Source organism: Pediculus humanus, genomic scaffold (assembly GCF_000006295.1).
Source record: "Pediculus humanus corporis 1103172108260 genomic scaffold, whole genome shotgun sequence".
NCBI lineage: Eukaryota > Metazoa > Arthropoda > Insecta > Psocodea > Pediculidae > Pediculus > Pediculus humanus.
The window spans coordinates 304,045-310,483 of NW_002987829.1; positions in this window are offsets into that span (position 1 = coordinate 304,045).

The window sequence follows — 6,439 nt, forward strand, 5'->3', positions numbered from 1 at the left end:
TTTTTTTTATAAAACCGTTTTCCACGAAAATTCCTTTTTTTCTTTCCTTTGAATATGTTGAATTACATTAAGCAATCCTCCTTTTTTAAACAGGTCCCCGGATAGTTGTGTTTTTTTTCCTTTCTTTTTCCCGTTCTTTTATGTTTAATAATTAAAAAAAAAAAAATTTTCCGCCTTTTTTTTTTTTTTTCTTATAAAATAGAAAATTTCCAAAAAAAAAAAAAAATGAATAAATGAAAAAGGATGAATGGTGGAAATGGAAAAAACGAGTTTTTTTTAAAAATATCATTAAAAGGAAAAAAGGAAAAAAAAAGTATAAAATAATTTTCGTAAGAATATTATCATGTTAATATTTAAAAAAAAAAAAAAGAAAATGAAAATCCATGTTTATTATTATAACCATAGACGAAAGGGGAAAATTTTTGTTGAATTGTGCATCGAGCAATTTTTTTTTTCATCATAATCGTCTGTGGTCTTCTCTCATTGGTCAATTTCAAAAAACATTCCGGAATTCGATTTAAATTTTCTAATTCATTTCGTCGCGATATGTTGCGTTTGAGGAAAAACGTATTTTACAAAGAACTAATTTCGCACTTGCTAAACATACTCGCGATGTAGTTTTTTATAAATATATATATTTTTTATTTTCATATCGGTTGACGAATTCAAAAATGTTGTAAAAATTAAAAACGGCGGATAAAAAAAAAGAAAAAAACTGGATGATGGGGAGGGGAAGGGAGAGAATAATCGAATGCTAAAATATGTTATATATCACACTTTAAAGGATTGATGTAATAATACTAATAATGATAATAATAATACTTTTAATAGTTTATAATTATACGTGTTTAAATTGAAATTGAAACGCGAGTTTTAATTGGATAAAAGATGATTATTATTTTATTATTATTATTATTATTAAATTGTTCTAGAACGATTGGAAAAAACCGCAACGGCCATAAAAGGGTAGGGGGAGGGAGGGAAAAAAAGAGAGAATTTTATTATAACAAAATTGAAAATGTTTTTGAGAAAATCCGTTTCGACGATCAATTACCGAATAAAAAGTTACGAAAAAAAAAAAAAAAAAAATTTTATTTGTAAATTTGTAAAAACGGAAACGGAAATTGAAACATGTAAATACTCGCAAAAAAAAAAAAATTTCCTACAAAACATGCCGAGGCTGGGGGGCGGGGAGGGGGATGGGAAGTAAATAAAAATAAATTTTTTTTTTTTTTAATAAAACGAGGATTTTTTTTTTTTTTGAGTGGCGAGGGGGGGGGGGAAACTCGTGCCACGACAAAATGTTTGTTTTATTTCTTCAAATAAAAAACCGCCATTTTAAAATGATATCGGTTCGATGGCTTCGGGCAATTGAAATAATTACAAAATCAAAATTTTAAATGATTATATTATTTCTCTCTCTCTCTCTGTCTGGAAAAATTTATGTTTAAAAAAAAAAAAAAACCGGTTTTTTAAAATAAAATTTACGTAATGATGTTAGTTACACTTTAAATAATAATAATAATAATAATAATAATAATAATAATAATAATAATAATTGAGTTTTTGACTTGATAAAAATCGTTAAAGACACTTTTTTTTTTTTTTAAATTGCGGTTGGGAAACTTTTTTTTTTTTTTTGGTTTGGTTTCGTTTGTAGGTTAAAACCGTTTTACGAACAAATAGAAAAATCTGGAACTTCGTGGCAGAAGGGGTAATAAAACTAAATAAGTTTTTTATCTGCAACAATGTTTTTTTTTTTTTTTTTATCGTCGTTACACGTTATTTATTTCGCTTTGTTGACCGCGAAAATCAAGATGGCAGACGTGGTGGTGGCGGCGAGCGTCACATTTATTTTATTTTTCATCTAAGTCCGCCATGTTTGTTTGTTTGTTTGTAATTTTATTACCGTTGAAGAATGATAAATGTTATCAGAGAGAGAGAGGGAGAAAATTAAAAGAAAAGAAATGGTTCGAGTTGTTTCTTTCTTTTCTTTGTCCAGCAGTTTTCTTTTTTTTTTTTTTGGAATTTATCACGTGAAAAAAAAAAAAAACCGGAAAAGGTTTTTCGAAAAGGCAGAGAAAAAATAAAAAGGGAAACAATAATAAATGGGTAAATCTTTTTTAGTAAGATTTGGAAAATTTTTTTTTTCTTTCTCTCTCTCTCTTTCTTGCTTTTTCTTGTTGTTCCCCTCCCCCTCTTTCTCTCACGTTTTTTTTTTTTATTCTTATTGAAATGTTTATTTCCGGTTTTAGTTTTAAGGTTTAAGTAAAAACCGTTACGGAAGGTTGGGTTTTCCGCAACTAGCAAACTCAATATACAAACATTTAATTCGCTCGGGAATTTAAAACCTTTTTTTTTCTTTTTTTTTTTTTTTGTGTAGAAAATTCTAGAATGATAAATTTCTTAAAACGTGCATTATGTGTACGCACGAGTTTTTTCCTTTTTTCCTTTTTTTTCCTTTTATATGTGTATATATATGTACATTATGGCGTAAACATAAAAGCATAGAATAAATAAAAAAATAGAGCAAGTGAATTTTTCCCTTTTTTTCCCCATTTTTTTTGAGGGGAGGAGGAAGAGGAACGGGAGGGAAAAAAGAAAGAAAAAGACGCGAATAACTCGAAAAGAGAGAGAGAAAAAAATTTTCCTTTTTTATTCGAACGTGGAATTAGTGATAACTTATTAATAACAACAACCTTGTCGCAAATCGTAAAAAAAAAAAAGAAAATTTTTTATATGGAAAATTTAATTTTAAAATATGTCGTCGTAAGTTTCGTGATAAAAAAAAAACAAAACAAAATGGCGGACTTTTCGCGCGCGTTTTTTTTATTTATAAAAAAAGGGAGAGGAGAAAAGGAGGGAAGATGGAACCAAACGAATTTTCGGGGATTTTCTTTTTTGCGGGGAGCATCGATTTTACAAATGTGCGATCGACGTAGATTATTATTATTATTATTATTGTTAGTTATTCCGATCGAAATTTATTAAATAATTAATTTATCGTGGAATTAGTAGTACTAGTAGTCAATTTAACGGCGGAAAAATAAAATATAAGGAAATGATTTTTTTTTTTTTTAATATTCGTGGAACTAGAAATTGTGAAAATATTTTGTATAAAAATCAAATGAAAAACGTCAGAAGAAAATTTATTTACTTATAATAAAAAAAATCGATTTTTTTTTTTTGATAAAATGCGAGCGATGTACGTGGAATTAGAAATTTTCCAATTTTTTTTTTCTTTTTTTTTTTTCATTTTTTCATTTTTTCTTTTCCAAAAATGAGAATGATTGATTTTCGATTAATTTTTTCGGCGGAAACATGTAATAATTCAACAATATTATTATTATTTTATTCTCTTCATTTTTCTAACGTGTAACCAGACAAGAAAAAATAATTTTAATTTCTTAATGTAAAAAAAAAAAACTATTATTATTATTATTTTTGATATTTTTCTCGAGTTTTCCCGATTAGGGGGTTTTTTTAAGGTTTTATTTATTTGATATTTTTAAAGATTTGAAAGGATTGAAATGATCGTCGTATTTTCTTCTTCCACGATCCTTTTATTTCAATGAAAATAATTTTTTCGCGAGCGGTTTTAGAGAATTTAATTTTTTAAATCGATTTTTTTTTTTTTTTTCGATTCGGATTTTCGGATTCGCAATTTTTTTTCATCTTTTCACAACTGTTTCCGGTTATTATCATCATCATCATCATCATCATTATCATCCTGAGCGTCGATAAAAAAAAAAAAAAAATTTTTTTGTTTGGTTTTTCTTTCTTTTTAATTAAAAAAAAAATTTTTTTTTCTCGTTTTGAATTAATCACTTTTTTTTATTTTTGCGGCCTTTTGGGTTTTTTTTTATTTCCGGGTAATTAATTATCGAAATTAAATTTTTTTTGGAATATTTGGAATTTCCAGGAGGTTTTTTTTTGTCCAGTAAAAGTTTGGGTTTTTTCACAAATTGGAAAAATCCTCCGTTTCGAATTTATGTTTATAATTTTTTTAAATATTTTATTTCCACTTTTTTGGGGGGCAGGGTTTTTTTTTCTGTTGTTTGAATCAATTGAAAGCAGTAAAAAGTACGAGAAAGAGAGAGAGAGAGAGTGAGAGAGGAGATCAAAAAAGAGAGAAGGAAAGAAATACAGAAAAAGAGAAAGAGAGACAAGGATAGAATATGAAGAAATGAAAGAGAGGGAGATCAAGAAAGGAAGAAGAAATTAAATAGGGAGAGAAAGAGATAGAGACAGATCGAGAATGATATAAGGAAAGGAATACAAAGGTAGAAAGAGAGACAGAGAACAACAGGGAAAGAAGAAAACAAAATGAGAAAAGGGAAAAGAGGGAGACCAAGAAGTAAGAAGAAAATAAATAGAGAAAGAAAGATAGATAGAGAGCAACAGGAAAAGAAGAAAAAAAAAATGAAAGAGAGAGAAAGAGGGAGAAACTAAGAAAGAAACAAGAAGAGAGTAAGATGGAAAAAAAGAAAGAAAGAAAAAGAAAAACCAAGAAAGAGATAGAGAGAGAGAGAGAGAGAAAAAGAAAAATAATTTCATGAACGGACAAAAAGTTTTTTTTTTCTTTTTTAAAATAAGATTGGCAATGGGAAAAAACCACGGGTGCCAACATAACTTGATTTTTACTCAAAGTTTTTTAACGGATTCATTCGAAAGGAACCAAAATTAAAAACAAAACAAAAAAAAATTAATAATAACAATAATAATAATAATAATAATAATAATAATAATAATAATAATAATAATAACAAAGTTTTTAATATTCATTATTTTCATCACGACGACGAAAACGGTTTTAAATGAATAACTTTCACTTTTTTTTCTCCTTTTTGTCTCTCTCTCTTTCTTTCTCTCTTTCTCTCTTTTTTTTTAAATTAAATTTATTTTTTTCTTGTTATTATTATTATTATCATCATCATCATCATAATCATTATTAATATTAATTTATGTTAATAAATTCTTTTGTTTACTTTCGTTGAATTTGAAAATGAATTGAAATGAAAGAGAGAGCGAAGGAGAAAGAAAAAGGAAGAGAGAGAGAGAGAGAGCAAAAAAAAAATTAGCAATAATTTTTACAACGAAGGGAGAAAAAAAAAGAAGTAGGTAAAAGAAGATAAAAAAAAAGAAGATGAAGGAGAAAAAGAAGAAGAAGAAGATGAAGTAGTTAAAAAAAATTTTAATTAGCAATATCTTGACTGAAGACATATTTCTTTCCTTCCTTTTTTTTTTTTTTTTGCTTCCATTAAAAATGGCGAAGAAAATTTTTTTTTTTTTTAACTTTTAATCTTTTTTTAAAAAAAGCGGCGGCGGCGGTAGATGGTGACGTTTACCGCCGGCGGTGGCGATGGTGACGGTGTCGGTGGCGATTGCGATGATGATCATCAACATCTTGATGGATAAAAATTTTCTTTTTTAAAAAGTAAAATTCGAGGCGGCTAATTAACAATAACGTTACTTTAAAAATTTATTATTATTATTATCATCATCATCATTCGTTATCGATTAATTTTTTTTTGTTTTGTTTTCGTCTGCTAGAAATTTTAAACGATGAAAAAAAAAAACTTTTTAAAAAAAAATAAAAAACACAAAAACTTTTTTTTTTTTTTTTTTTTTTAATATGTCGGAAAATAACAAAAAAAAAAAAAAAAAAAAGAAAGAAAATTTAAAATAAGTTTTTAATAACAAAAAAAAGGAAAGAAAAAAAGGAAAAAAAGGAAAAATTTCTCAAAGGAAAATTTAACCGCGTGGAAATTTTTTTTTTTTCTTTCTTTTTTTCTTTATTATTATTATTTTCATTTTCATCATATTATTTTAAACCTTCGCTTTTTTGACTTTTTCTCTTTCCTTTTTTTTCCTTTTTTTTAATAATAATGATAATAATAATAATAAACAAAGGGTAAAGAAGTCACGTGGTTATTAAAAAAAAAAAAAAAAACTGTTAAAATTAAAATTGAATTCTTGTTTTTTTTCCGTCAAAGGTAAAACCTTTTGTCATCGTCGTCGTAGTTGTTGTGACGTCATCAATAGTTTTCTTTTTTTTAATCCGGAAAATAATAAAATGCTCTCTCTCTCTCTCTCTCTCTCAATTTTGTCTAGGGATTGATTTTTTAAAAGTGAATATTTTCCCGCGGGTTTTAAAAAAAAAAAATGTTAATTTCCTGTAAAAACGAGTTTTAATTTCCACGTAAAGTCAAACCGGAAGTAAAACATCGTAGAAAATTTTGTCTATGGTTTAAACGACAATTTAAAAGCGGGTGGGGAGGAGGAGGAGGAGGATTTTATAAACCCCCCCGGAAATTTATAATTTTCTAAACGTTGATGCAAAAGGAGGCGGCGGCGACGACGATGATGATGACGTCGACATCGACGTCGATCGGTGTTAAAAAGACAAAACAAAAGGAAGAAATTCTAATAATAATAA